Here is a 23,024-nt window from a genome sequence, read left to right as displayed (position 1 = left end):
CCAGTGCCCATTGTATGTCCTCTGACCTTTAAAAACATATAGAATATTATACTCCTAGATGGCATATTTACCTTACCTATAAGTCCTTAGTATATATGGTATAAGTGTACCCAGAGCCTGTAAGTACAATTTCACTAGTGCACTACAGCACACATTGGGCCACCACTAGAGTGACAGTGCAAATGATGACTGCAGGCTTACCACTTTAGCCTGTCTGTGAAGTTTAAAAAATGCAAATTTGTCTTGTCAAATTAACCCTTTTTGTTAAGTCTAAAACCTCCTTTTAAATTTTACTATGTCACCCCTAAGTAGACCTTAACTGGCCATAAGGCAGGGTGCATGGTATTTAAAAGTAAGTCACGTAAAAGCTTAACGTAAACATGTATTTACACTGATAAGGCTCTAAAGCCTATTTTCAGGTAGCAGGATTAGCTGTTCCACAGAAAATCATTGTGAGACACTATCACAGAAACCCTAGGTTGCTTGATTACGGTCCAGGAAAGACATGGCTTCGAAGTTCGGGCTGGACTGTTCCCATGAGGCACAGGGTCAAGACTGATTTGCATATGGCCATGTCTGAACTGGGGTGGCGTGGTGAGCAAAATAACGATGGATTAAACCCAGATATGTGACTGGGGTGAATGTTTTGCCAATGTGCAACATTCCGTCCATCACCTTGTGTGTTTTACTATCAGAGGTAATACATTTATCTTCCACTTGGAACTAGATTCAAATTTCATCATTGGACTTTTAAAAATATTTATCAAAAGTCAAATTTCATTGTTAAAGTGGATTTGTAACAAATATTTTTCAAAATATACTTTCAGAAAGTCACCTTTTTCCTGCCTGAAGCCTCTGGAAGCATATTTGCATGAGATTGAATAAGGCACAGGGAGCTCTACACTTGGTTTTGAGTATAGAAGTACAGTGTGGGATTGTTTGTTGCCAGGCAAACTGGAACTGCTTCCAAAATATGTAGGGTTTCCCCATGAGAACATTTTCTCTATTGGTTAATGAGTGGCCAGAAGTCAACCTCACTCACAAGCTAGTGGCAGGAATAAATGTGGCCCCAATGGGTACCTTCTGCAGAACACTACTGGAGCGACCTGTGGAAACCAAAAGATGCACTGTATCTGACCTTGAGACCTGTGAGTAGAACCTTAAGGTCTGCATCTTCCACCGCTTGCACCCAAGACGAAGGTCTGGACTCCAAAGGCCAGTTTGCTGATGTCCTATTAAGCTACAGAGACACAAAAGCTGCTAGACGCCCACTTTCCTGGAAGATCCCAGCTCAGAAGTTTCCATTGGAGCTGCCATGAAAGCTGCCGGTGGCTTCTGGAGTGTCAGTTCTGACCCACAAGTGCTGTTCCTCATGAACTGAAACCTTTGGCTGGTGTCAGAGTTTACTCCTCTTGCCTAACCCCAAAGGTGGGAACTTAAAAACTTTTTGGCAACTTTTCTTCCAGGGAACTGATATCGAATCTGGGCTTACCTGCTAGCCAAATTTCCAAGGGCGCATCAGCTGTAGGAATGGACTTTCCACTGCTCCCGCTATATTTTCCCTAGGACCGATGTTCAAGCCTGCAGCCGTGCTCCTCTGAGGAAATTCCAAGCTCCAAAGAAACTTTGACTTCACGGGAATTGACTCAGACTGACAACCAATCGAAGTCAAAACTATTTTGCAAATCATGACCTTCTCCCACTCTGAACCCTCTGGCTTTTGATGACAAGTGCAACAGGACGACATCCTTCTGTAACCCAATGCTGTTGATCCCTGCTCTAATTTCAGCCTGGTGCCTTCAATACTGACAAATTCCCTTTCTGACTGGGAAAACTCACTTTTTGACTGGGACAAACTAGTCCTAGTATACAACCTGTGCTCCATTGTATCAATCAATCAATCAGAATTTGTTAAGTATGACTACTCACCGCGAGGGTCTCAAGGCGCTGGGGGGTGTGGGAGAGGGCTGCACGTCCTACTGGGCGCTAAGGTTCAGTCGAAGATCCAGGTCTTGAAATCCTTCCTGAAATAGGTCAGCGACGGAGATAGCCTGAGTTGGAGAGGTAGGGTGTTCCAAGTGTGCTCAGCCTTAAACCTTGCCCTGGTTCTAGTCTAGCATGACCAGTTGCCCGCAGTTGGAGCTTTGAGCTTTTTGGCACTGGTACCGATTTTGTGATTTTTGTCATTTTGATGTAATTTTTTTAATTTAATTATACGTGATTAGAGTGATATTTTTATTGAGCTGTGTTTTTGTTTTCTTACCTGTTTTGCTACTAGGAAGAAATGAGAGCATTAGCCGAGGGCGGTGAAAACCCAGCTCAAACAATAATCTGTAATGGTCCATCCAGCCACTGAACATGGACAACAAGCAATAAGAAAAGTACAGTCCATAAACTCAGGTTGGTCACACCGTGCAGAGCATTTGGTGTGATGATAACACAAATGTTCTATGCCACTTCATAATGAGCAAAGTACAGTTCAGGCTGCGCTTGATGTGATGAGAGCATCAAAGCTAAAGCAAACCTTTGCATACATCTGAATATTTGAGAGGTGATCTGATTGTGGCACTGGCAGATGCTTACACATCTCTTTACCTCATGCTTGATGTACTAGCCGAAATAGAGACACTATGAAGTGCTTCACTTGCATTGGCAAAGAATATTTGTATATCCGTTCCATGTCATTTTTCGTTTTGTGCCGTTTTGGTTTCAGTTTTCCTGAGTGACCTCTTGTGAGAAGATAGCAAGTCTCAGCTAACATTTTCCCATGAAACACGTATATAAGCAGCCACGCCCATCCGCTGGGTACGGATTACTGAGAATCCTGCTTCCTGAAGATCCAGCTCTGGTTATTGCTTCTTGAAGATTACGCTGAGCAGCCGCTTTGCCTCCTGACCATCTGCAGCTGTCCACTTGCCATAGACTGTCCTGGACTTCCCAATGTCTTGGGTTGCCAGCTGTAAGCATTTTCTTTTTTTTTTCTTTTTTTTTAAAAACCTTTATTGAAAGACACATATAAGTACAAGCGCAGGCCTACAACCACAGGGGCCGGCCGCAAAATCAGGAGATTCACAAAGGAGCAAAAGCAGTGTGTACGAAAGAATGAATACAGGATAAACGTAAAATAAAGTCGGTGCAGAGTCAGCGCCAGGATAAGAAAGGTTTCATTTTATGTTTTATAGAGGAGGCAGCAACCATATCTACCAGGGCGTCATGCAACATAGTCAGAAAAAAAGGGGGGGGGCGGGGGGGATACAGCCCCCCACGCAATCAAGGAACCACCGTAGGGCGAGGCCCAGAGACATCCCACGCCCATCCAGAGTTCAGAAATAAAGGAAAAAGCATAACAAACAACTAAATCGGACGCCACATAGACATCCCTCCCGCCCCGAAAAAGGAGAAAGTGCAGACACATACGAAACGAAGCAGTGAAAGCAAAGGGACATAGCCCACCCCCTAGAAAAAGGCAAAAAGGGACCATAGAATAAAACAAACTAAAATAACAAACACCCCCCCACCCTACATCACTGTAATGGCTATGGCCTACCCCACTAAACAGCGTGCCTGTCGCCCAGAAACACCCGAAATATAGAAGAAAGAGAAAAGGAATAATAACAACGAGAGAAAAAGGAGAAAGAGAGAGAAGAAGAGGAAAAGGACGGATCACTAATCGAGGTCAAAAAAGGATATAGAAATAGCCTACACAAGGATAGAGACAGGAAATGTCCAAATAATGAGGTCCGGAGATGCCATTTAACAAAACAAGGGTCCCGCAGGCAACCAGGCACGATCACCCCTGTCCACTTTTATGAAGAGTCGAGCTGCCAGACTCCGCCACGGTCAAGAAACCGCATGAAACAGTAGGTTCATACCAGTCAGGGAAAGCAAGTGGGATCTCTGCGGAACACCGTCCCAGCCAGCAAGAAGCAACCAGGAGAACTCGGCCGCAGTCAGAATGCAAAAGTACCTCAAAGGTCCACGCGGCCAAGCACAATATCTGGGCTGTCCAGCACGAAGCCAAGAAGTCAGGATGTAGGAAACACTGCAGCATCGGCATCGGGTCCACCTGGTCCCATAGAAACGAACACCCAGCCGGAGATCCCAGCACAGCAGCCGGAGAAATGTCAGCCAGAACAACTCGGGGAGACGACACCGCGTCACAAGATGGCGGAGCAACCATGGCGGCGATCCGCAACTCCAAGTCCCAGTATTTCAAGGACAAGTCGATCCGCAGAACAGCCAGGGCAAACAAGACAGCACTCCGAGTAGGAGCCGCCCGAATCAAATGAAGTTCGGAGAGAGCAAGTGAAGCAATGTCCCTGTTTCCAGGAGAAAGACACTCCGGGGGGCCATCCGCCATCTTGAGCAAATCGCCCTCCGCCATTGTCGCCGCCGACTCCAATCCCACCAGGAGCACCGGAGGCCCCAGGATACTCAGCCGATCCGCGGCGGATGGCGCTCGGCGGAGAAAGGAGAGTCACCAGAAGAACGGGCGTGCTCCCCACAACACTCGGGGGGGCCCTGCACAGGATCCCAGGCGGGACAATCGACAGAGGTGGGCTTCTCTCTCGAGGGGTGCCGGACAGCGCGGCTTCTCTTCTTCGGGCCGGCAGGCAATCGGGCAAGCGGGGTGGGCCACCATCGGGGGTGGGTCCGCTCCGGCGCTTCCGGCTCGCGGCTCTCAGGCTCCCACCATCGGGTCTCTCCACCGGTTCCGGACCGCCGGCACTCCGAACAACTCCGGGCAGGCGCAGCACTCGAGGCCCCGGCGTCAGGGCCGGGAAGGCCAGCAAGGCAACAAGGGCAGAACGCAGAAACCACTGCACGCCAGAGCCCCGGAAAAGGACGGTGAGTGAAGGCTTTTACTTGGTAACCGAATTCGGAACACCCCGGACAGGATGAAAGACAGGATAGGTGGCGGGGAGGAAGGGATCTCGGAGCGAGGCGTTTATGCGACTGTTCCGATCGCCATCTTGGCTCCTCCCCCGCATTTTCTTTGATCTGCAACTTGGTCAGGGGCGGCTCCTTCACTAAGGAGGAGGAGTGTCATACCACTGAGCAGTTCAGAAAGAAAAAAATTAAATGCTAACTCATTTTTATTATTATTTTATTTTTCCATCCTTGCTCAGCTGGGTAGGGGTGGGGCTGCTCTGCTCACAGAGCAGGGCAGGAGAGGAGTGGTTTGCCCACTCTAAGTGCACATGACGCCCTAGCCGGCCATCTCGGGCTGTCTAAACCATAATGCACACTTTGCATGTTCTCATCCCGGGCTGCATTACAGCCTGAGTTGTTGTTGTTTATTGTTGTTAATAATATTTTTATTCGGCAATTAGCCATAAAAAGAAAAATGCCACAATACAGCGTACGGTTAAAATACAAATTATACAAACAGTGCAACCATAGAAACTGTTTAAAACTCAATAAAATCCAAATAAAATCTGCAAAGGAAGCTGTGCCACTCCATAAAAAGCTCTTAATTCATCGTCGAATAGAAAAAGGGTCACATGCAAATTAAATATACATTTCAACATACATTACGGACTTCCAAGGATCAAAAATGTTCTCAGGTCATCGGTTAAATTGTATTTCTAACCCAAATCCAATCCAGATTATATTTCCAATTCAATCAACCATTCCTGTGTTGCAATTAAAAATCTTCCTATTGCACATGTCACATTTAAAAATCTCATATTTATCAACAGGCTAAGTGCTTGATCCCTACTATCAGTGATGGAGCAAGGTTTCGCAGATAAAGAGACTTGCTCGAATTCAATCCTCTCAAAATAACGTATAATGTATTATTCAACATGTTTTGTTTACTAATATTTCCACCACACAACATTTCTAGAATCTAGGGGAAGCTTGACAATGTACATTTATTAAAAGTAACTCAAATGCATTAAAAATGGCCGCCACAACTCGGGAATTTCACTGCGCATGCTTCTGCCACACTCACGTGGTGTGACGTCCTCTCTGCTTTGGTGGGAAATCCTTGCTTCTGCACACTAGTGCGAGAAATGGCCACTTTAAATCTCACATGCTAATGCTTATGCCGCAGCTTGTACTAAGCTTGTTCATTCTGCTTAACTAATAATGCAAAAGTTAAAATAAAGTAATGGGAATAGAGTAGAGATAAGTAGCATACAGTGCATTCATTTATTTTTGTATTCTAATATGTTTCTTTTTGGCTTTGCTACTAGCTCGTACTTTGGGCCTGAATATTGTCACATCCTCCATCTTGAATGATGTGATGGAGCGAGATAGAAAACAAAATTTTGTTTAAACTCGCAAAGTCACATTTCCATAACATGAATAATAATATTAATGATTTGTGATGTATCGTGTTAAAATAACCTAGATTAAACTTTACACATGGGGGGACTAACATGTGTGCTCATAAACGTGCATAAATGTTGCATCTTTTTGTTCGTGCTAAATAATAAAATAATTTGTCGTTTTCGTTTTTGTCATTACTAACTGCAGCAAACTTAAAAGAAGCATGTGCTTATTTTGCTTTCCCTTGTCTATGTAATGTCATTTCTACTATTCTAGGTGCACATAAGTTTTATGGATTCATGAAGACTGGTAGATATAAACGCTGCTTTATTTGTTTGCATTTGCTAGGTAACATTTGACTAATTCGGGTGGGTTATTTAATTAGTAAATCCTGGGTGGATACAGAATCAACATTATTTCTTACATTAATACTTTTCTTATGTTTGTTTATTACTAGAAAGCATAAGTTGCCTGCTTTTGGGCCTAGTTTGCTCGAGTTTGCTAAAGCTGAAATTTACTTCTGCAAAAGTCACGAGAAGCCCATTCTGAAATAAAGTGTTCGTCAAAGCTGCATTCACAAAGCAAAAACTGATGTGCTGTCATCATTCTGTCGGACGTGGCCAAGGTCGGAAATGTGATAAAGGACAATTTTACCAGCTCTAACTTGGCACCCGCGGAAATGAAATGAACACTGTGAGAACATTAATTTACAAATGTTGCAAACCAAGGAAGCTCCTGGTTGCATTCGGAAAAGACAATGGTCCTTAAGAAATGTGACCTAATGGAAGTTTTGAAATGTGGGTGACATGTCACTTGTCACTCTCAACCAATGGGACTTTGTGGATTTATGAAAACTTTCCTTCGCTTAGTTTAGCTAGCATAGAAAGGTATAAAAAGTCATGCCCTTAGGGATGGGCTGGCTGCTGCTTTCTGACTTTCCGATGAGGGTGAAGTGCTGTCGGACTTTGCTTGGAGCACGTAAGAACCCTCAAAGAACTTTACTTTACTTTAATTTCCATTTATTTAGCTTAAATAGGGACTTAGGTTTTAGAAATGCTAATTTTTTAAATACTTACATAAACTTTGATTCACTTGCTTTAATTGTATTTTTCTCATGATTCTTTACAAACATGCTTGCTTTAATGCTAATAAATTTATGTTCATAAAACTACATTTTGAAATACCATAATTTAGTAAATAAATTCTTACTTTTGACAAACAAGCTGGTCTTGGTTATTCAGAAGTGTAGGTTACTATTAGCTAGATCCCATCACCAATGGTGGTCGTTTAAATGGTTAGGATTTATTCTAATGACAATATTTCTTACGCAGATGTATAAATTTGTATATAGTTTGTAAATAATGTGTATATAGATTTAATCTGACCACCTGATTCAGTAGGCCCAAATATGTCATGTTTATAAATGGGTCCATAAATTAGTGTAGAATTTTGTTTATAGGTTATGAAGTTGGGTAGCGTTGTTTATGATATATTTCCTATAGGCCGCTGGATCAATTCTCTGGTAGCAGAAATTGATGGTTGCTAAGGGTAACCAAGGTAATATGTTGGTTGCTAAGGGTTACTAAAGTGTTATGGTATGGAAATAGGATCGATGTTTTAACACATGTTGAGTTTGTTTTTCGTGCTATCTGTAAGCTATACCGGTATAGATTGTGTGGCGAGAAATTAGTCACGCAAGTCATCTGTTCTGTTTGCAGTGATATCGTCGAGTATCACAAGTGGTATCGCCGAGTACCATAGTGTTGTCGCCGTGCAGCACAGTGTTAGGGCTAGGTCTGAATCTTGTAAAGTGAGGATTTTCTAAGAAATTAGAGCAGCATGAGAATAGGGACAAAGCACCTTCCATAAAACTCACTGTGATAAAAGTATTAGTTATATCCGAGCTTGAATGAAGGGCAGAGTAGCGTCGGTGCATGATTATCTATAAACAGGTTAGAGTCCTGTAGGGGTACATGTTTTATATCTATAAACAGGTTAGAGTCCTGTACGGATAACGTCGTTATTTTGCTAACGGTGCATGATTTCTATAAACAGGTGAGAGTCCTGTACGGATTTCATGTGTGTTTGAAATTAGGGAATTTTCCGTGTGAAAGTGCGAATTTGATTTGTAATTTATGTTCAAGTGGAACTCTTAGAACTGTCACTTCGCGGTGCGTTCAGAGGAAAACGAGTTCATAATTTTACGTGTTAGAAGGGTGGGGTAAGAGTTACTCTACTGACAATTGAAAATTATCCTTAGTGTGAATAGCGCCGACTATTCCGAAGTGTGGATACTTGAATGTATGTAAACTATCCTAAATAGTGAAACGAACAGATGAGTCCTTATTGTCATTGTTAAAGAATTAATTTACACTGAAAAGTGCCCTTACAATGGCGCTGTGAAAAGATTTTGTGAAGGAGGGGTAAGCACTAGGAGTGAGAAGCGAGAAACCGCAGCTGCTGTGTACGTCACAAAGCCGCGCTGGGATTGGGTGACCTACGTCACAAGCTATATTCTGATTGGCTCTTGAGTCTCTGACGACCTATAAGCTGATTGGTCCTTCAGAAAAACTCCAATTTTATTCGTTGAGCCGGAAAGTGACGTAGCTCAACTGTCATTGGCTTGTTGGTGTGTTTCGCGCACGGATTGGTTGCTTTGCGGAACATCCCGGAAATATTTTACGAACGATTTTACGAATTAAATTTAACTTTTAAAAATGAGTTATCATTTTAAACATGTTGAGAAAAAGCCAACATTATTTCAGAAACTTAAAAATTTATTCTCACCTGACAAGAAAATCGAAACGCGAGGTGGTAAATTACTTCATAAGTATAAAACACCTGCAGCGTACATGGAAGGTGAATATGGATATCATACTGTTTTATGGTTTGATAGCTGGAAACGCTATACAAAGAACGACGGTGTTTTAACTTGGCCTGATGATGGTTCATTTAATGTAAAGGTTTTGAGAAATTTAAGAGAGAAAATGAATGCTCTTACTCCAAAACCGAGACCAACTCAATTTGAAGCTTTAGTTGAGTGGGAAGACGAGATGTATCAGTTACAAAGAGAAGCTAGTGGAATTAAAAGACCTACTAAAACTCCACCTTGGAGAAGAGATACTCATGAAGACAGGTTGCGAATGTGGAGGCAGGGAAACATGAGTGAAGGATTGTATTTAATTCAGGAAATGGTTATGGGTACTCCTGCTGGGAAATCTATAGAAAGCGAATCTGAAGATGCAGTTATGGAAGAAATATACACTACAGCTAGAAAGAATCAACCTTTGAGACCTCCTAGATCATGGTCTACTCCGGTGGTTTCTACTGAAACTTCACCGAGTGCACCTCCAATTAATGAAACTCCAAAACTTTATCCAAATAATTGTGAAATTATTGAAACTCCAAGAAGACCAGAATTTGATAATGCTCGAAATGAAGGTAGACATTTTGCAATGACTCCAAGAGCAAGGGAAGCTCCAAAAGACTATGCAAGAGAAACAAGAAACGTTGAGGCTGTTGATTCTGCTGAATATTTTAAATCTAAAGAAGAATTCATTAGACGAATGACAAAAAGCATGGAAGCTGTGACAGTTCCAGTAACGATTGGTCCTGTTCAGCCTGTATTTGACCAAAGAGAATCAAACAAAACAGGGTTAACTATTCCTTTAAATGCAGAAATTCAAAAGGTTGCTGAAAAATTGTACTCAGATATTTCTGAAATAAACTCTTCGAGATCGAGAATGCCAGATTTGACTTTTAATGAGGATTTATCTCCAAAAACACCAATGGGTGCTATTTCAGATGTAGGGAGTCCTGAAGTTAGGGTGACTACTCCGAAACTTGATGTGGCTAAATTAAAAGCAAATATCGAAGAATTAATAATTGGAACAATTGGTCCAGATAGTTTGAATTATTATCGAGATGATGAACTACTGTTCATTTGTAAAAGTATTCAGTGGAAAACTAAAAATAAATATGATCAATTAGAAGATCTAGCAGCCGAACTTGAAATCGATGTGAGTAAACAAAAGAATTTTGCAAAGCATTACAGATTAGACTTTTCAGAAAGTGACATTGAGAGTTTGAACTCAATGGGAAGAATACTGCACATAAAAGATTTGATTGTTTACATCAAAAAGCTGGGAGAACTCAATAAGTGGAGAGTAAAATGGACGAAAAAGAAGGAAGATGAAAGATTGGAAAAATTGTCAAAACAATTTCCAATGAGAGAGATTGCAGGTGGAGGATATGTTCATGTCCCTTGGTCAAGACAGGACATACTGCTATTCACAAATGACTTTCCAAAATTGAGGGAGAAACCAGTAGAGTGGTATAGACAAGTGGATAGATTTATCAAAGTGTCAAAAGTTCTGTGGATTGATTTAGATGGATTTTTCGACATTGTCGTACCATCAGATCTTTGGACAGAATGTAAAATATCAATAAGTTGGCCAAAAACAGAACCTGAGCGAATCAAAGAAACAGGTGCCCCAAATCCTCTTGTAATGGATTTTTACGAAAAAGTGATCGTTTGGATGAAAAACAAAATTCCACCCAAAGAAGTTGATTGGGTTAAAATAGAGAGGACAAATCAGGAAACAAAAGAATCAGTTCATTCTTTTTATGAGAGGTTACTGTTAATTTTTAAACAATACAGTGGCTATGAAAAATTAGATGAAAAAGACATGAGTCATTTTATCTATAGATTCGTTTATGGACTAAAACCTGAAATTGCAGATATGATCAGGAATAGCATTGTAGGATGGCAATCACTTTCTGTGGATGATATTCTGAGAAAAGCTAAGTATTGCAGTGATGAATTAGAGGTGAGACAAAAGAAGCTCTAGGAGAAAGCCATGTGGGCTCAGGTAAAGGTGGCTGAGCAACAAATTGCCAGCATGGGAAATAAGAACACAAATTTTGTTCAAACCGGAAATACGAACCAGATACAAGGAAAGCTTAAAGGTAATATTTTTCCAAGAAAATTTAGCCCAAAGATTGAGGAGTTGAAACAAAGATTACCTTGTTTTAATTGTGGCGAAATTGGACATTGGAGAGACGAGTGTCCTAAACCTCCTAGAAACTTAAAGAATCCCTTATTAAATCCACAGATGCAGAATGGTGTTGACCTGCAGCAACAGCTACAGATGCAACAGGGGTTAAACGAGTTAAACATTCAGCGACAGCAACAGCAACAGGTGAATAACTGTCAGGATCAATTGCCACAACCACCTTTTCCGAATTGTGGGGGAGTTCAAAAATATAATCCAAACGTGGGATTTCAGGGAAACGAACAGGTATAAGACCGCAAAAACAGCAAAAGCAACAAAGGGTGCAAATGCAAAATGCTTCACAACAATTTTTGTTAACAGAAAGCCAAGACAGTGATTCTGATGATTATTGCTGACGGTGCCCGAGAGAGGAGGAAGAGTGTGTTGTTGGAGCCACTCTTGAGGTTGACCAGTCCGGTCCATTTGTAAACGGGAAAGTTAACGATGTAGACATCACTTTTCTAGTGGACACTGGCGCTACCCGTTCTACTGTTATATCAATAGAAATTGAAAACCTACCTCTCTCTGGGGATACCATCCAAGTTGTTGGAGTAAGCAATCAACAAATTAAAACTGATTTAACTGATCCAGTTCCAGTTGAAATTGGAAATTATAGAGATAAACACAGATTTGTGGTTTGTAATAGTAGTCCAGTAAATCTACTAGGCAGAGATATTCTGTGTAAAATGAATTGCAGAATATATTGTTCTCCTGATGGAGTTGAGTTACAAACAATGGAGGAAGATGGTTTGTACAGAATGACAATGATGATGATGGAAGCAGAAGAAACAAAATTGTTTCCTGCATTTGAAAAGAAAGATTTGCCTGAAGAGCTCAAGGAAACAGTGAAACCTGATATATGGGATTTTACTGGGAACGAGATGGGTCTGATGAAAAACATAGATCCAGTAAAAATTACATTGAAACAAGGAATAGAATTTCCTAATATTCCACAGTATAAAATGAAAGCAGAAACAATCGAAGGTATTACGCCTATAATTGAAAAATTAATCAAACAAGGTGTATTAAAAGAAATGGAGAGTAGTCCTTGTAATTCACCAATTATGGGAGTTAAAAAGTCAAATGGAGCATTTAGGATCGTACAAGATTTGAGAAAGGTTAATCAAATAGTTGTTCCATGTTGTCCTGTGGTTCCAAATCCAGCAGTAATTCTGTATCAGATTCCACATGATGCTGAATGGTACACTGTCATTGATCTTTGCAATGCATTCTTTACTGTTCCCTTACATCCAGACAGTTATGAAATCTTTGCTTTCAGATTCCAAGGTAAGAACCTCGGATGGTCTAGAATCCCTCAAGGCTATACAGAAAGTCCTTCAATCTTTAACGAATTGTTAAAAAGATCTTTGGAAAACTTGGACTTACCAGGTAGGTCTACGTTAGTGCAGTATATTGATGACTTGTTGATAGCTGCAAAGACAAGAGAAAATTGTGTGACAGACACAATAATACTGTTAAATCGCCTTGCAGAAGAGGGACATAAAGTGTCTCCAGGAAAATTACAGTTTTGCAAACAAGAAGTAAAATATCTTGGTCACAGAATTGCAAAGGGAAAAAGGCAAGTAACAATTGAGAGAATTAAAATGATACAAGCAATGCAACCTCCAAGAACACAGAGACAAGTCAGAATGTTCTTAGGAATGGTTGGTTACTGTCGACAATGGATAAGTGGATTTTCAGTAATTGCAAAACCACTACAGAGACTGACAAAGTCCGATGTAAAAGATCCAATTATTCTCAATGAAATTGAGATGGAATCTTTTGAGAATTTGAAAAAGAGCTTATGCCAAGCTCCTGCTTTGGGTATGCCGAATTATGAGAAAGATTTTGAACTGTATTGCAGCGAGAGAGAAGGATGTGCATTGTCTGTATTAATTCAGAGACATGGGAATTTAAAGAAACCTATTGCATACTTCTCTGCAGTTCTTGATCCCATTGCAAAAGCATTACCAGGTTGCTTGAAAGCAGTTGCAGCTACAAGTGTTAGTCTTGAACAGAGTGAAGGAATCATTATGGGATTTCCTGTGAAAGTTTTTGTGCCTCATTCAGTTGAAATATTGCTGACAAGAGGTAAAACTCAGCATCTGACAAGCAGCAGATTGACAAAGTATGAGAAAATCATACTAGGAGCAGATAATGTTTCGATTTCAAGATGTTTGAATCTGAATCCTTCTACATTACTGCCTGATTCTGAGATCATTGATAACATCGAAACAGAACATGAATGTTTAGATGTTATGGAATTCTGCACGAAACCCAGACATGATATCAAAGATAGACCTCTATCTGAATCAGATTTTGTCTACTTTGTAGATGGCTCATGTTTGAGATCAGAAGGAGGTGTCTTGAAAGCCTCATATTCAGTCTGCACAGTTGCAGATGTTGAAGAAGCATCATGTCTTGAAGGAGTTCGATCAGCACAAGTGGCTGAATTGATTGCTTTAATTCGTGCTTGTGAAGTATCAAAGGATATAAGAGTTACCATCATTACTGATAGTCAGTATGGGTATGGAGTTGTACATGATTATGGACAACTCTGGTCTCAGAGAGGCTATATGACATCAGCAGGATCTCCGATTAAAAATGCAATTTTCATTAGGAGATTAATTGAAGCAATACAATTGCCAAAAGAAATCGCAATTGTCAAGTGTGCAGCACACACTAAAGGAGTTGATTATATCTCAAAAGGCAATGCATTTGCAGATGAAACGGCAAAATACTGTGCAAGAAAAGGTTATTCATACAATCGGGAAAGGAGTAAAGAAACTGATTCAAATTCATTAATGCTAACAACAGTTGTAGAAACATGGAATGAGATTAAAGAATTACAAAATGAAGCAGATGATGAGGAAAAAGATCTGTGGTTAAGATCAGATTGTAGACCACGTGATAAAGATGTGGGTTTACAAAGATGGCAGAGTAGTCTTACCGAATTGCTTGATTGCAGATATGGCCAGATTATATCATGGCCCAGCTCATCTTGGAAGAGATTCTATGATTAGACTTTTCAGAGAGACTTGGTTCAATACTAAATTCAGAACAATTGCAGAATCTTTATGTCAAAGGTGTTTATCATGCCAACAAATGAATCCAAACAGAAAATCATTGGTGGGGACAGGAATAATTGGTCGAGAGGGTGGTCCTTTTACCAGGTTACAGATGGATTTCATTGAAATGCCCTTACACAATTGCTTAAAATATGTTCTTGTAATCGTTTGTTTATTTTCAAGATGGGTAGAAGCATTTCCTACAAGACATTGTGATTCAATTACAGTAGCAAAACTACTGCTCAGAGAAATGATCCCAAGGTACGGTTTTCCAGTCACTATTGAGAGTGATGGAGGAAGCCATTTCGATAACAAACTGATGAAGTTAATTTGTGAAGCTTTGAGCATTGAGCAGAAAATACACTGTGCATACAGACCAGAGGCATCTGGGGTAGTTGAACAGATTAATGGAACAATTAAAAACAGAATTGGAAAAATGTGTCTTGAAACAGGTGTAAAGTGGACAGATGCTCTTCCACTCGTTTTGATGTCATTAAGAAGTACACCAGATAAAAAGACAGGTTTGAGTCCTCATGAAATTTTAATGGGAAGAGTTATGAGACAAGCTTTTGTACCTGTAGGTAAACTGTTGAGCATAAATGACAGTGCTATTTTGGATTACTGTAAAAGGTTATCTGATATAGTGACTTCTGTATCTAATCAGGTGGGAACTGAAGCACAATCAAATGAGAAAGTTTTGACACATGACCTGAGACCCTGGTGACTGGGTCAGAACGAAAGTACATCGGAGAAGAAATTGTCTGGCTCCTAGATGGCAGAAGCCTAGGCAAATAATTTTGATCACTACTAATGCTGTAAAATGCAAAGGATTGAAACGTTGGATTCATCCTAGTCATACTATTCCAGTACCAACTCCTGAAAGTTCTGATGTTGAAAGTGATACTACAGATGATTCTGATTCTGAAGCAGAAGGTGAAATAAATCCAGATTCTGAAGATCGACAAGAAGGTCGACATCTGGAACCTGTACCTGTGAATGAAAATTCAACAAGAAAAGACTTGGAAATTATTGAAATAGATTCTGAAGGTGAAGAGAATCTGTTAAAAGGAAAGATAACTGAGGATTCAGTTGTTTCTATTAAAGACAGAGAAGCAAAACAAAAAGAAGTTTCAGACCAGGAGAGTATCGAAAAGCAGAAAACAAGCTCTGAAGTAAGGAACAGAAATCCAAAGTCTGGGAAGTTGGAGGTAATTGAAGAAGAAGAAGAAGACGAATTACCAAGTACCAGTATTGGAAATCAGAGAAGTGTTCCTGAAAGAGTAAAACTGCCGAATAGAGAAGTTCCTGAGTCAATTGAAATTTCAGACTACGAAACTGAAGAAAGTGACGTGGATGGTGCAAGTGAAAACAGAAAGAAAAGGGCTTGGAAGTCAGAATCAAATGCTTCTGAACCAAAGAAGAAATACGTGAGAAAAGCAGACTACTGGCCTGGTGGAAGATTGAGAGTCAGGTTGATCAAGAAACCTAAAGAGCAAGTCGAAGAAATCAGTAGTCAAAAGAGTCCTGGAAAAGAAGTGGGAGTTGGAAGGAAAATTGAAGTGGTGTCGAGAAAAGGAAAAAGAATAGTGAGACCAAACCAGAAATACAAGTCTCCTGAGTGGACTTATTTAGTAATTCCACCTGTTATTGACATTTATGGTAGTAGTGAAGAAGAAAACGAAATAGAGGAAATTAGTGACAATGATTGAAGTACAGAAATTTTAATTTGGCAAAAGGCTGAAGAAATTTTGTTAGTTGACATAAGGTCGAAGAAAAACTGTTTAGTTGAAGAAATCTTATGTATGACATAAGGTCGAAGAAAACTTGTTTAGGGCTTTAAAAATAAAATTATTTTAAAAGGGGGGTATAAATAGTTTAATTCTTAGAAATTTTAAAATAAATTTTGTTTTTAATTTTGAGGCAAAAATAACCAAAATGCCTTATATTAAGGAGAGCACTTCAAAGTGTTCTGTTTTTAAGAGATGCTGTAAGATGACTCTGGTGTGTCTGCTCATTTTAATTCTGCTCTGGTTAGTTTTAGCTGTGATTATCCCATTAGAGATGAATAGAGAATTACACAAAGTTAATATGACAAGCAAAGCTTTGGTTAGTCAAACTAAACATAGTGCATCTGCTAAAGTTATTGATCATCAACCTAACATTCATCAAGATAAATCTATTAGTGATTTTTCAAGTAATACATTTACTAAGCTTTTGAGTGAATATGTCAAGGTAATGGATGCTAAAGACTGCTATGTCTGCGTCAAGTTACCTGCTTCTGTTTCTGAGGGAGTGACATACAATATGCTTCCTCTTACATATGGTGTAACATGTAGTGTGTTAACTAGCTTATTTTATCAAACTGGACGCTTAGAATATTACTATTCAGATTTTGACGAGATTTTTGCGAATATAAAGATTGAGGGTGCTTTAAATAAGCACAAGAAGGCCAAACAAATGAGAGAATTTTTCCTTGTTACTAATGAACTCACTTATGAGTATGCTTATAAGAATAATCTAACCTGCAAATTGAGTGCTGAGGGAAAGGAATTTTTGAATATGGTTGAGGAGAGAAGAGCAATTTACAAAAGAAATGAATTAGTCAAGCAGACTAAGTCAAAATTCTGGCAAAAAGAGGATGAGAAATTAAATGGCAAAATGCTTGAAAATGTTGCTATTCACATAGATAAACCAGTTAGTGGAAAGCTTTGCATTAGAAGAGATAATACACTTTTTGATAATTATTTTGTAGGTGCAAGTAACTGTGAAGATACTTATCAGATTTTGGGAGGTTGGGGATTCAAAGGTGGAAAAGATCCAATCTTCCCTGGGATTTATTTTGTTTGTGGTGACAAAGCCTAATACAACCTTCCAGACCATTGGTATGGAACTTGTTATGTGGGAATTGTTTTTCCTAAAGTGTTTCATGTTGATAGAGATTCAGCAGGATTGTTCAAAATTCATAATTATGTAAATAGAGTCAAAAGAGAAACTTTTACAGAAGTTCTGGGAGATATTTTTCAAGCAGTGATACCTTTTGTTGGTATAACCCTAAACGCAGGGAGAATTAGAAAATTGTCCACAATTGTTGACAGATTGTCAACAGACACAGCTGATGGATTCCAATTAGTGAATGTTGAAGTAGTTGCAATCAGATCTATGGTGATTCAAGATCGTCTTGCTTTAGACATACTCCTAGCAAAAGAGGGAGGAGTCTGTGGCATTTTACATGTACAACATTGTTGCACATATATACCTGACGAAAGTGAGAATATTGAGATGTACATTAAAAACATTACACAAATGCATTCAGAGATAATTCCTTTAGAAGAAGATGATTTTACAGGGAAACTTTCAAAAAGATTCCAAGCAATTAAAAATTGGTTTCATGATATTGGTAGTTCAATTCTTGGCAAGATTTTGGCACCTTTGATTATAATAGTATTCATTTTTATTTTGACAAAAATAGGTTGTTTGTTGCATAAGAGAAAGAAACAGTTGAAAGAAAAGAAAAGAATCTATAAACTTAGAAAAGAAGAAGAAAGGGAGATCGAATTACAGGAGTTACATAGAGAGCGTTCTGCTAATTCCAAAGATTATGCAGAAACAGATTTTTAGGATTACTGATACAAATGAATTTGAATCAATTTCTCGGAAATTTTAATTACCAAAATTTTGGGTGTTGGTGTGGTGATTTGTTAATCACCAGATGAGGGAGTTGATGGGGCGAGATAGAAAACAAAATTTTGTTTAAACTCGCAAAGTCACATTTCCATAACATGAATAATAATATTAATGATTTGTGATGTATCGTGTTAAAATAACCTAGATTAAACTTTACACATGGGGGGACTAACATGTGTGCTCATAAACGTGCATAAATGTTGCATCTTTTTGTTCGTGCAAAATAATAAAATAATTTGTCGTTTTCGTTTTTGTCATTACTAACTGCAGCAAACTTAAAAGAAGCATGTGCTTATTTTGCTTTCCCTTGTCTATGTAATGTCATTTCTACTATTCTAGGTGCACATAAGTTTTATGGATTCATGAAGACTGGTAGATATAAACGCTGCTTTATTTGTTTGCATTTGCTAGGTAACATTTGACTAATTCGGGTGGGTTATTTAATTAGTAAATCCTGGGTGGATACAGAATCAACATTATTTCTTACATTAATACTTTTCTTATGTTTGTTTATTACTAGAAAGCATAAGTTGCCTGCTTTTGGGCCTAGTTTGCTCGAGTTTGCTAAAGCTGAAATTTACTTCTGCAAAAGTCACGAGAAGCCCATTCTGAAATAAAGTGTTCGTCAAAGCTGCATTCACAAAGCAAAAACTGATGTGCTGTCATCATTCTGTCGGACGTGGCCAAGGTCGGAAATGTGATAAAGGACAATTTTACCAGCTCTAACTTGGCACCCGCGGAAATGAAATGAACACTGTGAGAACATTAATTTACAAATGTTGCAAACCAAGGAAGCTCCTGGTTGCATTCGGAAAAGACAATGGTCCTTAAGAAATGTGACCTAATGGAAGTTTTGAAATGTGGGTGACATGTCACTTGTCACTCTCAACCAATGGGACTTTGTGGATTTATGAAAACTTTCCTTCGCTTAGTTTAGCTAGCATAGAAAGGTATAAAAAGTCATGCCCTTAGGGATGGGCTGGCTGCTGCTTTCTGACTTTCCGATGAGGGTGAAGTGCTGTCGGACTTTGCTTGGAGCACGTAAGAACCCTCAAAGAACTTTACTTTACTTTAATTTCCATTTATTTAGCTTAAATAGGGACTTAGGTTTTAGAAATGCTAATTTTTTAAATACTTACATAAACTTTGATTCACTTGCTTTAATTGTATTTTTCTCATGATTCTTTACAAACATGCTTGCTTTAATGCTAATAAATTTATGTTCATAAAACTACATTTTGAAATACCATAATTTAGTAAATAAATTCTTACTTTTGACAAACAAGCTGGTCTTGGTTATTCAGAAGTGTAGGTTACTATTAGCTAGATCCCATCACCAATGGTGGTCGTTTAAATGGTTAGGATTTATTCTAATGACAATATTTCTTACGCAGATGTATAAATTTGTATATAGTTTGTAAATAATGTGTATATAGATTTAATCTGACCACCTGATTCAGTAGGCCCAAATATGTCATGTTTATAAATGGGTCCATAAATTAGTGTAGAATTTTGTTTATAGGTTATGAAGTTGGGTAGCGTTGTTTATGATATATTTCCTATAGGCCGCTGGATCAGATGCAACGCAGGCGTACTCTGACTCTGAAATTGCTGAAGCATTGGCATTGAGCCAAGAATCATCTTGCCTACGATGTGCCTGAGAACCTCTCCCCATGACCTGTGAAAAGGAAGAAGACTTACCAAATGTGTTATCATTGTATACGAAAATAAAATAATGTTGATGGGCGGAATGAAGTCATGGGAAAGAAAATTGTAGGTGGGGATTCAATCAATATGATTCGAATTGAAATTACATCATCTTAGTATGGTATGATGACCTCTCCTCATCTTTCCAAACAATCACTGAAGGGGAACACATAGATTTGCAACATTTAGGGGTGGTACATGGCCTTCGAAATGGTCTACCTAAGGTAGGCTTAGATAGAGAATTTGTCTGACTTGTCTGAATAGCTAACCTGTCACTGACGCAACACACTCAATAGGTGATCGAGAGCAGAGGTGCTGGAGAAGCTCTCTGTTAGAAGCACTAATTGGTTTTCCTCGAGAGAGGGGTATGACGCTGGCGTTACACTTAGCAGAGGTCACATGTCCTGATCTGCACCTGTCGTGTCCCGTGGGCACCTGAGTAGTCAGGAGCCTGGTCCCGGTCCTTTTTGCCTCAGCCCGTGGCCAGGATTGGTCATTGCATCATTCTAGGTAAATATAATCCATGTGGTATGTCCTTGTGCTATTTCCCTTTCTCACACTTTCCAGGTATCAATGTCTAAAGGTGTTGCTGTGATTTCTTACAAACTTTATGTCCTATTGGTTATATTCTTGCTTGTAAAATATATGGTCATGAGATTGTGGCCCTTTTCAACCTGACTCAGAAAATCTCTCATAGGTAAAAGTTTTAAAACTTTCCCCGAGTCTGTGGTTATCATAAGAAAAATAAATGTGTTTAATTATTGCCTGTTTATTCTAACTCCCTGATTCACAGGACTTAAAGTAAGGTGACGAGGATTAGTAAGTCATGGTTTACAGGTATAAGTCCTAAATCGGACCTCTGGGCAACTGATAGGGTGACGAAATTAGTGATTGGTTGGGCAGGACTGCTAGTTCAAGTGTGAATGTTATATGGGCCCAAGCTGAGTATGGTAAAGCTGAGCTAGTTGGTCCCTGCGCGCTCTCTCTATCAGTATACTTTTCTTGGTAGCAGTAGGATGGTTAGGGATTAGTTAAAAATAGGTAGTTAGTTATGTATTGACTATTTATTATCGATTGCCTATTGATTTTATGTACTAACCAAAACCTGCCTGTGTTTTGTTAAATGTTGTCTGGAATATCTGGGGAGAAGGAAAGCAGGAGGTAAATAGAAGCCACGCTGCTGAGAGGTTACTTGCCATGAGGAATATGTGTGTAAAGTTAGGTAAAACTTGAAGCACCAGTTAGGGTTAATTTTTCCTAGTATAAAAGTGAGAGAGATTGGTAGCAAAGATGTTTGCTGGTGAAACTTTGGTCTTATATTTCCTAGAGGGAAATTCTGAAGGAGTAACAGGTTCTTTTTGCTTAAGTGAAGAGTAAACGGAAGATTGTTTTACTCGCAGTGTTTGAAGAGTAGGCGGAATTAGGTTTACTCGTTGTGAAAGGAAAATTGTCTTTTCTTTGAATTTAATCAATCAGGCACAGTAGCGAATATTTCATGTTGTAAATTAATGAAATGTATAATTGAATTTTGAAAGAAATTGAATCGCCGTATTACCTTGCAAAGGAGGGAGTCAGTCGCTGGTGCTGCACTGACGTCACAGAGAGCCGCGCTGGGATTGGTAGAAACAGCAGGTGTGTAGCCGTGAGAAAATTGTAAAGGAGGGGCAAGTGCAGAGAGTGAGATTCACGTCACAGAAAAGCCGCGCAATCATTGGTTAATACTGCTTGTAGGTCTAAACTTCATTGGTCATTTAAAATAAGAGACACGCTGGTATTGGAGAAATATTTCTGCAAAGTAAACAAACTGAGTTAATTGAATTCATTGATATTTTGTACAAAATTTAAATAGCGGTATATGTGGCATTTAGATCCAGCAATTATAGGAAACCGTCCGGATAGAAAATATTTGGGATTTGCAAGAGAACAACAAATTAGAGGAAGACCTTATATCATGCACAGAGAAAAAAGAAAGATGTCGCTTTTCGAGAGAATAAAGAATTATTTCAAAAAAGATAAAGTTACTAAAACTAGAGAAGGGATTATTATTCCCCCACCAAATACGCCTGCATCATACATGATGGTAGAAAGGGGCTATCACACATGTGTCTGGTTAGAAAATTGGATAGAGTACACCAAGCAAGACGGTATTTTAGCCTTTCCCGAACATGGTACCTTCAATGGTAGAATTTTGTACAACTTAAGAAATCGTATGAATAAATTAGATCCCAGACCAAGGCTAACGCAATATGAAGCCCTAGAAGAGTGGGAGACAGAGGCCTTTGAGCGAGACAGGCCCAGAAGTGACAGAAATTGGAGTAATTTATATCCCAGATTCCCAAAAGAGACAAGAGATAAGCAAATGAAAAAGTGGAGGCAGTCCATGCTGGTGGAAGGATTATATTTTTATTATTATTATTATTACGAGTTTTATATAGCGCGTAGTTACCCTCGGGCATCCCAGCGCTTCTCCAGACGTCAACCATTAACACACGGCGGGTTCAGAGCCATTATGCAGGAAACAAATGAGTTTTAAGGAGTTTGCGGAACCGCAGAGTACAGGTCTCTGCGCGCAACTTCAAGGGAAGCGCGTTCCACAAGATGGCTGTGTTGACCGAAAATCTTCTCCCACCGGTGCGGGCCCTTTTCACTCTGGGGATGTGAAGCAGATGTTTCTGGTCAGAGCGCAACGCTCTATTAGCCTTGTAGGGCACAGCTAGATTCCCCAGGATAGGCGGTCCCCTCCCCTGAAGAATTTTATGTGCAGTGCAAAGCGCCTTGAATTTGACTCTTTCCCGCACCGGCAGCCAGTGTAATACCTTTAAGGCTGGTTTAGCTGACTGTGTCCTTGGTACATTCGTAAGCAACCTTGCAGCAGCGTTTTGAACCTGCTGCAGTTTATTAAACGTTGCTTCAGGGGCCCCCCAAAAAATAGCGTTTCTATAGTCGAGTCTCGATGTAATAAGCCCCTGGATAAGCAACTTCCTTGATGTCAGAGGAAGAAGAGGCAGAATTTTGCGAGCAGAACGGAGAAGTCCAAAACAGAGTCCTGCCGTTTTTTTCGCCTGAGTCCTAAAAGAGAGGTCTTGTTCTAACCAGACCCCTAAGCTCTTAATCTCCTCTTTAGGACTCGGGAGCTCTCCCAAACAGATAGGCCAGATAGTCGAAGGAAGTGAGGGGATCTTATGCCCTAGCAACATTATTTCGGTTTTGGAACCGTTCAACTTTAAGGCTGACT

Source organism: Lissotriton helveticus, chromosome 2_1 (assembly GCF_964261635.1).
Source record: "Lissotriton helveticus chromosome 2_1, aLisHel1.1, whole genome shotgun sequence".
In the NCBI taxonomy this organism is placed as follows: Eukaryota; Metazoa; Chordata; class Amphibia; order Caudata; family Salamandridae; genus Lissotriton; species Lissotriton helveticus.
This window is presented reverse-complemented; position numbering follows the sequence as displayed.